At 40.2% G+C, this 17,973-nt stretch overlaps 1 long non-coding RNA gene across 1 annotated transcript; it reads right to left on the bottom strand.

The window, feature by feature from the left end:
* Positions 1-741: 741 nt before the first annotated feature.
* On the bottom strand, positions 742-3,357 carry LOC111096489. Its single transcript, XR_005360666.1, has 3 exons — positions 3,107-3,357; positions 2,017-2,093; positions 742-1,522 (listed from the first exon to the last, which is right to left on the bottom strand). It is a non-coding gene; the product is annotated as an uncharacterized LOC111096489 (long non-coding RNA).
* Between the last annotated feature and the right edge of the window lie 14,616 nt (positions 3,358-17,973).

Genomic DNA, 17,973 nt, shown 5'->3' with positions numbered 1-17,973 from the left:
CCAAAAACAAGTGGTAATTAAGTTTCCATTTTCTCTAGTGTAGGAGACATGGCGTATTTATACCTGTGGCACTTAGGCATGGTCCTGTGTGTGGCTACATGTTGCCTGTTAAGCCTATGTGCAGAAACTAAAAGGTGTATTTCTTTATTGTCCTAGAAACTAGAGTTTCCACATTTTGTTCTTGATGCTTCCTTGATTCAGGTGGAAGGTAGGTACCTGTGAATCATACAGAGGTCAGCAGCCCTTTGCTGGGCTGCCTAAAGCTGCTCATGGAGAGTTGTGGTTTGATTGCCCTGCTGGCTGGCAAGAATCTGGGAAGGCACCCTCTTGGCATGCCTCCAATTGCACTTTTGCCATCATGGGCAGGCTCTCATCATCTTTCCTCTGCGTGTGCCTTTGTGGCTGCCTACTGACGTGACTCCTATGTTAGGTCCACCTTGCAGAGATTGGGCTGCACATGAATCCCCCCAGAGCCTGGCCACACCGAAGAGATTCCCCTGCCCCTGAGCCCATTCTAAATTAAACCTGTGCTCCTCCATCTGGATCCCAGACTCACTGCAATACCACCACTGCTCTCCGTGTGTTTCCTTTCCTGAGGCTTCTCTACAAGTCGTCTCCTTCCAGTAACAATAGCGATAGCTAGTAACAGTACTCCAAGGTCGGTCCTATTATTGACACCATCATACAGACAAGGAGAAGGAGGTGCCCAACCCAGCATCCCAGGGACGGCAGGTTGTAGCAGCAGACCAGGGGGTCTGGCTCTCTGGTGATGTGGCTCTGGGAGCTCTTAGGGCAGTGCTATCACTCGGCCACCTTGGACTTGTCATGCTTCTGGGGGTCTGTGTGTCCCAGGAATGGGCTCTTTCATGCCTTCCTGGCTCCAGTGCAACCTTCTATGCTATTTTTCGTAGAACTTTCCCTCCTTCCGTAGAAACCCCATGGAACTCTTTCATGTTTCTGCTATTTATGGAGCCCTGTCTGTCAGGAGCTGTGCTTAGTGCTTGTTATGTCTGTTAAGTTCAATTGAAGTGAAATAAACTGAACTTTATTCTTCAGCACTCCCGTGAGGAAAGCATTCTCTCTTTTACGAAAGAGGGAACTGGCTGGCAATAATGTTTTGTTTGGTTATGTCATTCCTCAACCATGGTAGAAGCTTCTTGAAGGCAGAGTCAGAATTTCCTCATTTCCTATATTCTCAGGCAATCCTGCCTAAGCCCACAGACCACAGAGACAGGCAACCAAGTATGAAGGAAACCTGAGGCTGTCAGGACTGATGAGAGGCGGCCACTACCTTATAATGCTGAGAGGTGCTGAGGATCTCTCCCTGCCCCCCTTCCCTTGTATGAATGCACTTCAGATATTTTCCCTGTAGTTGGAATTACTTTTCTCATCAAAAGGGGGCTTCATTGAAAGTAATGGACTTGAGTGCCAGTGTCTTCTCTCGACTCAGCTCTGTGGCCTGTGGCTTTGCTCCATGGGATCTCTGGGTGCCACAGGGGAAAACTCAGCATACAGGGGAGGGCTGTGGAGGGCAGTAAAAGAACAGCACAGGTTATGGGCACATGTCTAGGAACTCACAAGCCCAACAGCAGACTGTGTCCTGAGGTCCTCCCTTCTGTGACTCAGGCTTTGGCTTCAAGGAGGGTGGGCAGGGGGGACAGGGGGAATAAAAGCATTTTGATAAGAAGCCAAATTGGAGACCCTGGATAGATTGGTGTAAACATATTTCAAGCCTCTGGTTGTTTCTTACATTTAGGCCCTGGCGGTAGCCAAGCGGGCCATATATCAGCAGGACCTTGCTTACAGCTCTCAGACTAATGAGGATTATCATTTATGCTTGAGAGTATGTAAATTTGGCAGTTCTTGCTCTAAAATAACATTCTCCATCTTTCTGGGAGTAAACTGCTTTCTTAGTAAACAAATTTTCAGTTTATTATGTTACCATTTAGAAACTTTCTTATTCTGGTGCCAAATTGCTCTTAAAGGTGACTGATTCATAAAGAATATTTTATTTACCTTGAAATCAGATTCTGTTTAGAACAGTGTTAAAACACAGGAGAGTCAGCAGTCCATCACTAGAGATCTGTGAGGAGCTAAAACATTGGAATCCACAACTGTATTTATGTCTTTGAGAGGTTGTTTCTCTCCAGTTCATAGCACTTATATCTGTATCATTCACTGAGCAGCTATTCTGTGCAAGACCCTATACTTGAGGGTCTCCTTAAGATTCAGAAATGAGTAACAGATTAGTCTCTGGCCTTTGAGCCTCTAAACTTTGAAAAGGAGAATAAAACAAGTACTAAATAAGTGGCAAAAAGTCCCACGTGCCCTCTGAGAGGTTGGCACACAGGGAATGGCTCAGGGGAAGACTGTGTCCGCCTGTACATTCCGAGGAAGTGGTGCAGAGAAGGCAGGGTATGTGACAGCAGATCAATTCAGGGTGGGTGGGAGATGGTGGGCATTTGCAGCTGAGAGAATATACCAGCAGGGGAAAGCCTGGGGACCTGTGGAGCAGTAAGAGGTTAAGTCTTGTTGGAATTGAAGGTTACATGCCCATGGTCTATGGCTGGAAGCCTCATGTGGGGTCAGATACCCTGCTCCTCACCATCTTGGAGGCATCCATGCTCATCTAAGATGTTTGGTGATGGAGAAGTTTTTAAAGTTTGTGCAACTGGGAACGTAAGTTGACTTGAATAATTTTTTCAAGTATGTTTCTACAAACCTCATTTGGGGTATTTTGAGCCAGAAGGGTTCTGTGCTTAATTTAGTTTGGGAAATAAGTCTTTGTTAGAAGATTTCTTGGAGCCTTTAATATGCCTTGTGACTTTTTGAAGGGGGATATATTATGTGCTATTTCAAACATATTTGACCATGGAACCTAAGTGGGATACCTTATTGGATTCTTTTGACCTCCTCTTTCTTTCTGAGGTACTGTCTGCACAGCACTCCCTGCCTGATTTAAATTACAGCCCCAGCCCTGCCTGGCCCCTTACTCTGGGCTCAGTTCTGATTTAGTTGCCTCTCCATGTCTGGACTTGAATGAAATGTCACACCCCCAATGTTCCCAGAGTGGCTCCCAAGGGGCTGGGTGTCCAGGGAGTATTACCTCTTCAAGAGATGAATTTCCATCAGTGGAAATTGGGAGTCAGGCTGGTGGATTTCCCATCTTTTCTTCTTCTGTGGACTCCTCCAAAGTGTGCTTGCTTCTATAAACTTTCCAGAGATGCCCCCATGTACCTGGATGTGTTTAACAGGTGAACTGATACACTTTTGAGTCTGTGCCATCGCCACACCTAGGATGACCCATTACTTCACATCTCTCTTTATCTTGAGTCTATGTTCTTAAACATGTTCTACCTTGCTTACACTTCCCAAATTAAGTGTTGGCATGTAGTCCTTGCCTCAGGCTTTCCGTTCTGGAGGACTTGGACAAAGGCAAAATCCCTTTTTCATTGACCATTTGAGGCTGATGTCTCCCAGGGCTCACCTTGGGCAGCAGTGGTCTGATGGGCTAGATGTGGCACTGAGCAGTGAGGATGACCAGCTTCCCAGTAGTCCAGATAAACAATAGGGAGAACAAGGAGGACAGGAAATGCCAAGTAGGTAGTTGATGAAGTGAATCAGAACTGGGAATAGAGGAACTGGAGGTCAAGATCTGGGGGGGGGAGGTCTCTTACAGATGGCTAAAAAGATGCAGGGGGTGGGGGGAATGTAGACATGCGCAATAGGGACATTTAGGCCTGGGAGGAGAGGAGGAGCAGCTCTGAACGAGGGCCAACAACAGAAGCAAGAGTGGCACCCTGAGCATTTGGAGGAGCAAGTGTTGTAAGGAAGAGGGTGGCCTTAAGCACAGGTCACTGGCCAGTTCTAGGTGGGACAGTAGGCACTGCTCTGGTGGTGCTAAGATTCGAGGCTTGGTAGTGGGAGGGGAGTAGCTAGAAGGTACATCCAGGGGTAAGGAAAGGGTCAAGTAAATGAGAGGGTTAAAACCTAAAGGCAGAGCAGGTTATAGCCACTTTCACCTCCAAAGCTGTGCTGTAATTTTTGTCAGTGGGGAAATAAATCGTTTCTTCTACCTTCCAAGACTAGTGGCAGAGGGATTACAAGGCAGACTCACATTTCAGGGCATCTGCCATTCTTGTGTTGTCCAAGGAGACAGACTTTATGGTCTTCGTTTAGTAGGCACATGAGGCTCCAGAGTGGATGGAGGTGGGGAGGGAAGAAGCTGAATTGGTGTGTTTTCCAAAGTGAGGGGACTGACTTCGGGAGTGGCCTGGCCTGGGAGAGCAGAGAAGTGTGTGATTGTTAGGGACAGAGGGCAGAACCACTGCTCAGTTGTTCTAACTTTCTGTGTGTCTACGCACAGATGAGTGTCCTTGGCAGGGGGAGCAAAGAGGAGGAATTTAAATAATGCCAAAAAAGGGGGCTAAGTTCTACTGGGACATCATGAACCCCCACCCTGAGGCTACCGGCAGTAAGCTGAGCAAGTGTGAACAGCTGATGTGACCCTGAGAATGCATCTCTGGTGATTAGCAGCAAAATTGAGGAGGGCTCTGGACTTCTCACAGTATGCGCGAAAGGACAAGAGAAGCAATTTTATTTCTCTGTCCAAGGAGAGAGTAACCTTAACTGTCATCTGGATGTCATGGGGGATTTCTTAATGTTTGTGCAGACAAGGGGAAAGCACTCCGTGGAGACAGAGATGGTGCCACTTCTGCAGAGGTGACATGCTGGAGGAGCGTGAGAGAGCCAATGTGATAAGGACTCCATGAGAGATTTCTTTTGAAAGCAGTGAGGGTCCAAATAGAGATAGCTACCACCACGGTGAAGCAGTCAGCATAATTGCTGGCTGGAGGAGGGGAAGAGAGGGCAGTGGGCACAGTACAGAGGTTTGGCTATTGGCATTGGTGGGCATGGGCCAAGGGTAGGTTGGGGAAGGATGCTTGGGCTTATGTGAAATTTTGTTGAAAAGGCTGGTTTTGGGTACAGACACAACATCTGAGTCCTAATAACACAGCAGGAAGAACTGAGGATGGGGCAGTCAGGCTGACACCAAAGATAGGTATGTGGGAGTGGTGAAAGAAGGTAAGGTGGCAGAGATCAGTGCTCAGAGGGTCACAGGGGTTTGAGACTTTCAGCGTTTGCTGCTGACATTACTCAGGGGTCTCCAGAGAGATAGAACTAACAGCATGTATCTATCTGAAACAGAGAGAAAGGGGGAGATTGATATAAGTATTTGCTCACATGATTATGGAGGCTGAGAAGTGCCAGGAAAGCTGGTGTAGTTACTTTGAAAGGGCTGATGATGTAGATTCTAGCCCGAATCCACAGACCACAGAACCAGAACCACCAAGGACAGGAGAATAGCAGTGTCCCAGTCCATTGGTCAGACAGAGGCAAAGCAATCCAACTTTCCTGTCTTTTTGTTCTATTCAGGCCCTCAGTTTATTGCATGATCTCCACCCATGAAGAGAAGGGCCATCTGCTTTACTCACTCTGTCAATTCAAATGCTAATCTCTTCTCAAAACACCCTCACAGGCACATCCAGAAATAATGTTCAACCAGCTATCTGGACATTCTTTGGCCCAGTCCAGTTGATACATAAAATTAACCATCACAGTGCTCCATGACCTTTCTTGGATTGTTATCTAGCCTTCCAAGTGTGTTCATCACATCTCCTTTTCCAAGTTGTAAGCTTCTCCAGGGCAGGGACCCTGTCTTCTCCTTTGTGTTCTCTGTAGCTGACACAATACTTTCCATGTACTAAGTGTTCAATAAAAATGTGTTGGATGGTTCATTGATCCAATAAACTTATGTCTGTGCCAATACAGAATTGCTGTTGAAAAGCTATGGGTAAATCAATTCTTTGTAAATTGAATCTTATTTCAAATGTACCAGGGATGTTCAGCACTTAAAGGGACCCCAGGTGAATCTTTTGGGAATCCAAGAGCTGTTTATTGTTTTTCACATCTTACGGAGAAGGAAGCTGAGTTACAGAGAAATTAAGTAACTTGTCACTATCTTGTCAAATATAAGGCTTCCTTGAAGTCTTCCTGTTACTTTACATATAGAGTGACTTGGTGAAGAGCTCAGCTGTAGGATGTATAATGTCAGATCAATAACATCATACTTTTAGCAGTATTTATTTCAGTCTGTAGATACTTAGTAGATTTGTGTAAATCAAGCTATATTTCAGTAATATACTAATGACCACAGTCTGTACTGAACAGTTTTGCAGGTTATAGCAGGTTAGGAAATAAAAAACAAAAACAAAAGAACGTACAACGAGAAAAAGCTTCTGGCTAAGAAAACTACTTCTAAAAGAGCCTGGCTCAAAGCATTAGTTTTTCTTCTGTGACTTGTGTGAAGATGATGAATGTGCTGGATGGGTGCCGGGTCTTGGGGTCCTGTGGGTGTGCTCCCAGATTCATTGTGGAGGTGATGGAAATCTCTTCAGTCACTGGCTTCATGTTAAGTTTAAGAAAGGTGTTTAAAAAAATTAATGAAACCTTTTGGATACCTCTCTGATTGAATTATTCATTTTAAATTGATCAGGTTTTATCAACATCTGTATTGAGTTGATTTAGTTTCTTCTTGCTGCATTCTAGAATTAAGTATTACACATGAGAAACCTGAAGAAAAAATTAGAGCTACTTTGAATTAACTGTTTTTGAATGAACCAAATAAAAGATACAAGAGAGTCAAATTGTGCACTTGATTTGTTTTCCTTTCTCTTCATAGTTGTTTTCACATGGCTTCTGCTTGTCAAAAATGATTTTGAAGTTGTCATTTACTACAAGAGACACTTCCTTTTCATTTGGGATTTTAGTTTCTTGACATGAAACATTGAATCAGATGTGAGGGCAGGAGTTAATTTGTATTGATATTAGTTCACAGCTGTTGTGCAGACAATAACCCATTCAGTTCTTGCCACTCTGTGAGGGTAGATGTTATAATACCCTTTTATAGATGTGCAAACTAAAACCCAGAGGGATAACAAAACTGGATCTCATGGGTGTGTGGGTCCTTTGCCATAAGTCATCCTGTTCATCAGCACTGTCTGCATTGTCTGAATGTCTTCCTTCAGTTTTTACATTTAGTATTAGTGTTGGCTGCTGTGACTACTGTTTTTTTTTTTTGTTTTTTTTGTTTTTGTTTTTGTTTTTTTGAAGACACTGTGGTACAGGGCACCTGGGTAGCTCAGTCACTTAATTGTCTGGCTCTTGATTTTGACTCAGGTCATTATCATGGGGTTGTGAGGTCGAGCCTCGTGTAGGGCTCCATGCTAAGCCAGGAGTCTGCTTTGGTATTCACTCCCTACCTGTCTCATTTCTTTTCCCCTGTTCTTGAATCGAATGAATGAATGAATGAATAAATGAATAAATGAATAAATCGTTGAAGACATTGTGATATTACTTACATAATAATATCTTATAATTCTAAAATAATCCCAAAATAACACTATTTGAGGGATTATCCAAACTTTCAGTATTTGTGCTCATTATAGTCTCTACTTAACCAGAATTTTGTGTTTATTGAGCTAATTGTACAGTGCTAAATGCTAGAATATATGCAGAAGTGGTAATGAGTGGAAAGTTGGCTTTGATGTCAGTATCAATATAAATGTTAGGGATAGAGGGTGAACTGTGGGTGGGTTTATAAAATTAAAAACTGAAATTGAAGTGGATCACCTGTAGCAGGTGGCTTCAGATTGCTCCCAGACCTTTGAGGGTGCCTGTCCAGTTTCTTTACCTGCTCAGGCACTTGTAGGTATAAGTTGGACTTCAGTGGATTTGAAGTAGTAACATACATAGTCTTTCATGAATTCTAGTTGTTAAGTAAAGAAATAGATTTAGAATTTTTACCTCCTTTCCTGTTTCCACGTCCTTTGCCATTCTTTCAACTGAAGTATGAATGGATGATGGTGCAGACAGTATACAAGAGGGCAGATTATGAATAAACTGGAAAATCAAACTGTGGAACATTGTTTTAAAATTATACAGCAAACTTAATTAGGTAAATGATATCAAAGAGTGAATTGACAATGTAAAATATGCTGTTTAGCTTCTAAACAATGAATACTTAGTAAATTTGAAATCACTAAGTCAGCAACTTCTTGCTTTATGCAGCAGGGTTCTATTAATTACAATCAAAAGTCAAGGGGATCCCTGGGTGGCTCAGCGATTTGGCACCTGCCTTCGGCCCAGGGCATGCTCCTGGAGTCCCGGGATCAAGTCCCACATCAGGCTCCCTGCATGGAGCCTGCTTCTCCCTCTGCCTGTGTCTCTGCCTCTCTCTCTCTCTCTCTCTCTCTCTCTCTCTGTCTCTCATGAATAAATAGAATCTTAAAAAAAAAAAGTCAACATATTTTAGGGAAGATTGCTAGTTTCAACTGTGTGTCATATCCTTTGGCTCCTTTCAGGGGTCCCCAACCTTAGCTGCACGTTGAAATCACAAGGGAGACCATGCCAGTGCCTCACTCCAGACATTTAGATTTAATTGGCCTGGGGCATAGCCAGGGTAGCAGCATTTTTAAAAAACTCCCTTGGAGGTTCTAATGTGCATCAGAGTTAAGAACCACTGTTTATATTATAATCATTCTTTAATTATATTTGGTTATGTCTTTATAGATGGAGCTCTGCATTTTAGCATTTGGACTTTAGAGTTGTAGTCTTCTGAGGCAGGCAGCTCAGATCAACTTACAGGCAATTTAAAGCACTGACCTTTATCTCCCAAGTTTTTATGTTTAGATGGCAGTTACTGTAAGGATTACCCTTTTCCTTTTGCAGCATCATAATACTGAGTGCCAGGACCCAAGTTTTTGAAACCTCCCAGTAGACCCTTTTTAAACTGTTCTGAGCCTGCAGGGTATGGCAGGACCTAGCTGTTAATTCAGTACTTTCATCTGATTGACGTGGGGAGGATCACTGGCCACCTAAGGGAGGCCTTCGAATTATTAATTCCTTTCTGGATGTCCTTTGTGTGTCTGCCCAGAGGCCTTGGCATTGGGTACGTTGTGAAAGTCATAAAATTAAAGAAATATCTTGTACTGGCTGCTCACACTGACATTCAGAAAAACAATCACAGTAATGGCTGGGGCTTTCTCTTTTGAAAGAACATGCACCAAAGGCCTTTGGTGGATTTCTTGATAGAATTTGTAGTGGGCCTGCTGTGTACTGATTGGTGGAAAAGGTGGGAAATGGTCATGTTGGGGCCACTGGTACTGGAGCTGTCCAACATCTTTGAACTCATTTGGATGTGTGTGTGCTTGTGTGTGTGTACATGGATGGACTAGGATGCACATATGCTATTGTTGTATTTCAAACACAAGGCTAATTTTTTAAATGCTTGCAAAATTTGTCCAAAGAGAGGAAATTGGTGATTCTCCAATTTTTGTTGGTGTATCAGGATCATATATAGTAAGCCTATGATGGGGTCTCAAGTTTTAGAGGGAAAGATCTAAATAAATTTCCCTCCAAAGCTACTTTTCTTGGATACCCTGATACAGATTACAAACAAGGCTATTGATGGTTCCATACAAAAACAAATAAATATATTTTTTACCATTTGTGGAAATCATAGTTTTGAAACCAAGAAGGCCTACATATCACTATCTGCTCTATTTTTGGAAGTAATGGAGGAAGTATTTCAACCTGATTACTGCCTGTGGAGTGAGGAATTTCTTAGTATTTGACTGACCGCCTGCTGGCACTTTATTTCCTTAGAGCTCCTCAAGTCATTATAAGAATCACCCAACGGTTTGAAATGAAAATAATGTCTTACTATAAAATGTCAGCTATCTATGGTAAAAAGATTACACGCCATTTAAAAATATAATTGCCATTTCCCGCTCCCCCTTACATCCAAACATTTCAGAATAACAGAATCCTTGCAGAATGAGAAGGAGCACTCAAGGTTCAAGCCTTGCAAATTTGAGAAACTGCCTCTATTTTAAGCCTTTTAATAGTCCAGATAATTATAACTCCACCTACTGCCCTTTTCTTTCTGTCTACCGCCTGGTCATTCTTGCGACATTTTAATGATGCAGTTTGTGTATTGCTTATTGCTGCTGATGAGTTCTGCCCGGTGCAGGTTATTTATTTATTTTTCCCTGAGCTGGATTTTTCCTCTGTTTACTTATCTTGGTGTTCTGTTTCCTCTCTGAACTGCCACCAGACTTTCCTTTACATGCCATTGTGTAATACACAGCAGGCAGAAGGAGCTTGGGGACTCCTGCTGTGGGAGCCCTGTTTGGGTAAATGTCACCTCTTTCTTCAGACAAAGAGAAACTTGGCCAAATCACAAATCCAGAAACAGCTTAGACTGCCACATCTTAAACATTTTATCTGACAATTTGAAAGTCCATGTTTGCTGTACCATTTTGAAGCACTAACTAGTTTGGTGTAGGGTTTTTATTCATGGCTTGTTAATGTCCTTGGGGTGAAGGTGGAAAGGAGCCAGTTGGGGATGAGTAATCTGGAGTCCATGCCCTCCTGCCCCACTTTCCTTCTCAGGCTTACAGGGAGTTGAGACATGGACCTAGGAGAGGAGAGCTCCTCTATAAAAATATTGTTGATGCCCATGCAAAATAGTGTTGCCACTGGAACTTAATGGGGGTAGTAGAGAGCTTGCTTCCATTGACCTGGGTGGGGGGGTAGTATTTGAGTTGAGTTAGTACCTGTGACAACAAGCTAGGGTTTAGGTACTATTTAAAGAGTTTACTCATCTTAGGCTTATTTGTTGACCTTAAGAATGTTCTCAGGCAGAAATGCTGCTTCTCTCAGCATGCAGGGCTTCCAGCAGGGGCCCTGGCCAGTGGCTGCCAACCCTTGCCTCCCTTTTTAGTGTGGAGGAATTGGGGTCAGTGTAGACCACATTGCCTGGGCCATCGCTTCCCACCTTTCCTCAAATTTTGCTTTAGTTGGAGACCTTGGTGGCTCTGAAAGTATTTAACTCATCTTGGTATAATTCTCCTTGTTTGGAACATGATTACTGTGAAGAAAACTTCCAAGACACCTTTCCATGATGTTTTCCATCCTGTCCCCAGATTGTCCAAGAACCTGATCCATAAGAGGGTAACCCTAGCTATTGGGGAGCCTGTTAGCTTTCAAGATTGTACGTGCAAACTTACAGCAACTGTCCTTCCCTGTTTCTCATCTCTCCTGTGTCCCTCTAGCCCTTCCTCCTGCTCACCTGCCACGGCTGATACCACACACAGAAGTTTGGCTCTTTTCAAGAGCATATGTGGCAGGGGGCAGGAGGATGAATTCTGCAGACAGGTCCCCTGGACACTAGTCCCAGCTCTGACACTTCCCAGCTGTGCAACTTCCTTGACTCTTTTGTGCCTTAGTTTCCTCATCTGTAAGAGAGTAAAAGTAATAGTAATTACATGCTTAACACAAATAACTATTATTATTTCCTAAATAACTATTTTAACAGCTTTATTGAGATGGAATTTATATGCATAAAGTCCATCCTTTAAAGTGTCAATTCAAGATTCTTAACATTTTAGAACATTCCTGAATTATCCCTTTACCTACTAGCGGTCTCTTGCCATCCCCACCCCCTCCTGGCTCTGCTTTCCTGTCTGCCAGGTAACCACCAATCTACTTTGTATGGATTTGCCTGTTCTGGACATCCATATCAACGCAGTCATAGAACATATGGTCCTTTGTGACTGGCTGCTTATATTCCACATATTTCCAAGACTCATCCATGCTGCAGCATGGGTCATGTATTTAATTCCTTTTTATTGTTGAATAATATTCCCTTGCGTAGATATTTACTGCATATTGTCTATCCAGCCATCACTTGACAGACATTTGAGTTGCTTCTGCTTTTTGGCTCTTAGGAATAATGCTGCTGTGAACATTGACATACAGATTTTTGTGTGGACATAACCCACACATTTCATTTTTCTTGGATATATACCCAGGGATGGAATTATTGGGTCATATGGTAACTCTTGTTTTAACGTTTTGAGGAACTGGCAGACTATTTCCACCTTATATTATCACCAGCAGTGTATGAGAATTTCAATTCCTAGTGTCTTTTTGATGATAACCCTTTGTGTGAATGGTTTGGGATGGATTATCCCCTTATAATTTTGATTTTTCTGATGACTGATGTTGAACCTGGGCCAAAGGCAGGCGCCAAACCGCTGCGCCACCCAGGGATCCCGAGTTTAATCACTTCCTAATAGGTTTATGTGTAGAGAGATCATTTTGTTTGGTTTCATCTCTACTTTTGTGTTTTAATTTTTACAAATTAAATTGGTAACGTAGAAAATGCCTTTGTTGCCACACAGTGAGGTCCAATTTGTTCTCAGCAAATGTTAGAATATTGAAGTCAGATGTGGTCATTTTTTCCCCTTTTTTAAAGGTGGTCCTTCCCCCCACCTCCCCATCTTGACTGTATTATGTAGACTATTCAGCTGGTCACTTAACAGTGGTTTTTCTGTAGTATTGGTGAGTTTATGTAGTTTTGCTTGTAGGAAATTGTATATGTTCATTTTTATATCTCAATTTACCCTGTCCATTGAATGTTACCTGCATGAAATCTATGGCTAGGGCACTGATTACCTTTGATGGTTTTTCTAATAGTGCTTATCTGCCCATAGGTTGATCTTGGGTAAGAGGCATATTTGGTGCATTTTTTGTGGTTTTTGAAACAGAAACATGAATCACTCTTTCTGATATAAAACTCACCAACACTAATGTTAGTATTTTGTCATGCAATTCTATTTCTGTTTATTTTTTTCTATTCACTTTTAGTTTACATTCTGAACCAGAAGGCCAATGAGCAGAGTGCATAATCATGGAATTAATTAAGCAAGAAAGGTTTGACCTTGATACTACCAATTACTATCTCTGTGGTCTTGAACAAGTTACCTAATCTCTTTCTCAGTTTTTCATTCGTATAATGGGCATAAAAATATGACCTCTATCTGATGCAGTTGTTGTGGGCAATACCTAAGATTTTGCTTATTAAAATATTTCTTCCTTGGTATACAGTAAATGCTCAATAATTGTTAGTAACACTAGTTGTACACATAGGAACTAGAATCTTATGGGTGCCTCCATCTTATTGGTAGATCAGATGCACATGAAGAGTTAAATGGTACTAGGAGGGTTCGAAGCTCAGTAACAGATAGGAAGGTCTTTAGCATGATCATGCAGGACCTAGCGTTTTAAAGTGCCGTTGACCACCAGTGTGGTCAGTAGTTACTGCCTTAAAGCAGTGCAAGGCAGGGACTGAGGAAGGTGTGTCTCCATTCTGAAATGGTAGATAGATGTATGCCTTAAGAACTTTTAACTGAGGTAAAGTTTATAAGTAGTGAAATTCACAGATGTGAAGTGTACAATTCAATGAATTTTGACAAGTATCTAGACTCATGCAGCTACCACCTCAGTCTGGATGGAGAACGTTTCTGTCACTCCAGCAGATTTCCTCATGCATGCCTGTTCCAATCAATCTCTGTCCCTGTAGGCAACCATTTTTCTGATTTCCTTTCACATAGATTAATTTTGCCTGTGCTTGAATTTCATATAAAGGGAGTCATGTAATATGGGCGGTTTTATGCTTGGCTTCTTTCACCCAGCATGATATGATGTCTGAAATTCCTCCATGGTGTTCAGTTTATCAGTTTGTTCATTTTTATTGATGTACATCTCTGTTGTTTTCAGCTTAGGGTATTATTAATAATGCTACCATGACTATTTATGTAAACTTACTATGTGGATGTGTGCTTTCTTCAAGAATTATCTCTGGAAGCATTATCTAGGCTTGGTACTTCTGGGTCATTGGGTAGATATTTGTTTAATTTTATAAGGAATTGACCTTTTCCCCAAGTAGAGGAGAGCTGCTATGGCAACATACATTTGCCTACATTTAGTGTTGTCTTCTTCAATTGAGCCATATAGTCTGTGGTGGCAAATGGTGTTAAACACTTCCTGTGGGCTTGTTAGCTCTTTGTATATTTTCCTTTGTGAAGTCCACACCCCAGCTCCTTTTACTTATGTGTTTTTTTGCATCTTAATCATTGAGTTGTGGATATTTTTATATAATTTGGATACAAGTTTTTTCTAGATATATGTAACCAGAATAATTTTTTCCACATTGTGGCTTTCATATTCAGTCCTTAACAATGCACTTTTACAGTGCATTTGTTTTAATTAAACTTTTTTTAGATATTTGTACATTCAAATACAGTTATTAAAACTAATATAGAGAGATCCTGTGTACCCCTGTGCGCTTTACTCAGTTTTTCCCCATAGAAATATCTTGAACAGCTGTTGGCAACCAGGCAACTGACATCAGTGCAGTCAACATAGAGAATCCCTTGTGTTGCCCCTCTACTCTCATTTCTGGCCCTTACAACCACTAATCTGTTCTCCATTCCTATGATTTTGTTATCTCAGCAATGTTATATGAGAGGAATCCTATTGTATGTGACCTTTGGGATTAGATTTTTTTTTTCACTCAGCAGAATTCTGTGGAGATTCATTAGATTGTTGCGTATATCAATAGTTTGTTCTTTTGTGTTACCTAGTGGTATACTATGGTTTGGATGTGCTGTAGTTTGTGCAACTATTAACCTTTCAAAGGACATTTGGGTTCTAGTCAGTTTTTGCCTTTTTTGACTAAAGCTGCTATTAACATCTTGTACAGGATTTTATGTAAATAGAAGTCTTTATTTCTGTGGGATAAATGCCCAAGAGTGCAATTGCTGGGTCTGTATGGTAGATACATGTTTAGTTTTATCAGAAACTGCCAAATTGTTTTCCAGAATGATTATATTGCTTCATGCATCCACAGACAGTGTATGAGTAATCCAGTTTTATTTTTGTTTTTACACTCAGCATTTGGTGTTGCCACTGTTTTTAAATTTAGCCATTCTGATAGGCATATACTGATAACTTATGGTTTTAATTTGATTTTCTCTAATGATTAATGATGTTGAACATCTTTTCACGTGTATATTTGACTTCCATAGGTCCTCTTCAGTGAAATGTCTATCTTTTGGCCATTTTCTATTTAGATTATTTGTTTTGTACTGTTGACTTTTGAAGGTTCTTTATATATTTTAGATAATAGTCCTTTTTTAGATATGTAGTTTGGACATATTTTCTCCTAATCTGTGCTTGTCTTTTTATCCTTTACAATGACTTTGGCAAAGTAAAAGTTTTAAATTTTGGTAAGATTCAATTTGTTGTTGTTTTTAATACATTGTGCTTTTAGTGTCAGGTCTGAGACTCTTTGCCTATCTGTAGATTTTAAAGATTTTCTCCAATATTTTTTCTAACAATTTTCTGGTTTTACACCTAAACCCATAACGCATTTGAGTTAATTTTCATATGAAGTAAGAAGCTTAGAGTTTCATTTTTTTTTTTAATCTTCTGGATATTTGGTTGCTCTGGCACCATTTGTTTTAAAGACTATCTTTCCTCTATTTTTAAAATTTGTTTATTTGAGAGAGAAAGCACAAGCAGGAGGGGCAGAGGGAGAGACAGAGAGGGAGAGAGAGAATTAAGCAGACTCTGCCCTGAGCACAGAGCCAGATGCAGGGCTTTCTCTTATGAACCTAAGATCACAACCTGAGCCAAAACCCAGAGTCAGACACTTAACTAACTATGCCACCCACACATCCCTGTCTTTCCTCTAATGAATTTGTTTTTCACCTTTGTCGAAAATCAGTTGGCTGTACTTGTGTTGGGCTTTTGCTAGGTTCTCTATTCATTTCTTTGATTTAAAGTGTCTGTCTCTCTGCCAATATCATACTCTTTCTTTTCTTTCCCTCCCTCCTTCCCTTCCTCTCTTCCTTTATCTCTCTCTCTCTCTCTCTTTTCATTCTAACTTGATTGTAGCGTGCTTCACTCTTTAGGTGAAAACTTCCAGTATAACCACTAACTTAGATCAGGCTATTTGTGACAATTGATTTCATATTTAAAGTCACTTGAAATTTTTACCAAAATCAAATAGAATTGGAAGGCTTTAAAGGGAAAACATCAGAAGTGCCCTGTTCCACTCCTCCCTAAATTATTTTTAGTTGAATGCTAGCTCTTGATTTATCAAATTTTATCATATTCCCCCTATTTTTTGGCTTTTTGTTATGAAGGTGAGGATTTCACATCCTTATATGATACAACTTCTTTGCTTTCCCCTGTTTTCCAAATATAATTGTTTCAAAATTTTTAGTTAAAGCAATGTAAAATGTTTAAATAATTTTCTGTCCAATATTTTGTAATTACAGTTCCTTTCTTGTTTAAAATATTTTGCTTTCTGGAGTTAATATTTACTTCATTCCCCACCCCACCCCCCTTATCTATTTGTCTATGTTCCTATTACTGATTATAATTTTTCTATCTACCCCAAAGCATCAGGTTTTCTTTGTTCCTAAAGATGTTGCTCTGGAAGTCATCCATCCACATGTTCTTCCTGCCTTACCTAAGTGTGCTCTAGGTATTCCATACAAATGTGTTCTTGGCCCTTTTCTTTGCTCTTCTCCAACATGTATCTCATTTCCTAATTCCAACTCTTTCTCATCTTAATATGTACTATAATTTTAGTACAGTACATCTTTAAGTAGTTTCTTGAGAAAGTATGCATGAGAAATATTTTTGAGGCCCTGAAAGTGTTAATATGTACTAATATGAAAATATATGTATCTTTTCATGCTTAATTGATAATTTGACTGAATGTAGAATCCTGGGTTGCAAATATTTATTCAAAATTTGAAGCGGTTGCTCCATTGACTTCACACTTTGTGTTGAAAAGTCAGAGGACATTCATATTTCTAATCTTTTGAGATGAACTACTTATTTATGACTTGAAGATTTTAGCTGCTTCTCATTATCCCCAATGCTCTGAAATCTCATAGCAGTGTAACCTGATATGGGGATTTTTTTTTTTTAGCTTATTATGCTGTATATTCAGTATTCTCTTTAATTTGAATGTTTGTCTTTCAATTAAGGGAATATTTTGTGTATCCAAATTTGATAATTTCCTCTTTATTTTACTCTGTTTTCTTTTTCTGCAACTCTGTTACACAGTGGTTAGAATTTCTGGACTGATTGATATTCAAATTTCTTCTTATCTCCTAGTAATACCATACAGTCTTGACATCTTTGCTATGTTGAGTCTTCTAATCTATGAACATGATATATCTCTAAACATTTGCTTAGCTCTTCTTTGATTTCTGGGATCAGAATTTTATAATGTTCAGCATAAATATCATGGTATGTTTTATAAAGTTTATACCTAAGAATTTCATTTTATTTGGAGTAATTGTAAATAGTATTTTGTGTTTAATTTTGGTTTCTACTTATGCATTGGTAGTTTATAGAAGTGTGATTGATTTGTGTGTTGATCTTATATCCTGTACCTTTGTTGAATTTACTTTTTAATTCTAGAAGGGGTGTGTGTGTGTGTGTGTGTGTGTGTGTGTGTGTGTGTGCGCGCCTGTGTAGGTTCTTCGGGATTTTCTACAGTCAAGTCATCTACAAATAGGAACAATTTCATTTTTCCCTTCCAATATGTATACCTTTAATGTATTTATTTTCTTTCTTCCTTATTTCAGTGGCTAGACCTTGCATAGGACTGATGAGAACAGACATTTTTGACTGGGTACCAAGTTTAGGAGAATCTATTTAGTCTTTGATTTTAACTAAGATGCTATTAGATGTAGGTTTTCTATATAAAGTTTTAAAAAGTTCCTCTCTATTCCTAGTTTGGTGAGAGTGTTTTTTTTTTCTTTTTAACTTTATGAATGGGTGTTGGATTTTGTCAAAGGCTTTTTCTGTCACAACCGATAGATCACAGATTTTTTTTTATCTCATTGATATGGTAAATTATGCTGATTGATTTTTCAAATTTTGAACCAGCCTTGCATACCTGGAATACATTCCACTCAATCTTCATATATAATTCTTTTAATACATTACTGTATTTGACTTGCTAATATTTTGTTGAAG

The sequence above is a fragment of the Canis lupus genome, chromosome 6 (genome assembly GCF_011100685.1).
Source record: "Canis lupus familiaris isolate Mischka breed German Shepherd chromosome 6, alternate assembly UU_Cfam_GSD_1.0, whole genome shotgun sequence".
NCBI classification, from domain to species: domain Eukaryota; kingdom Metazoa; phylum Chordata; class Mammalia; order Carnivora; family Canidae; genus Canis; species Canis lupus.
Note: the sequence above shows the minus strand (reverse complement) of the source record. Positions and strands in the feature narration are given on the sequence as shown.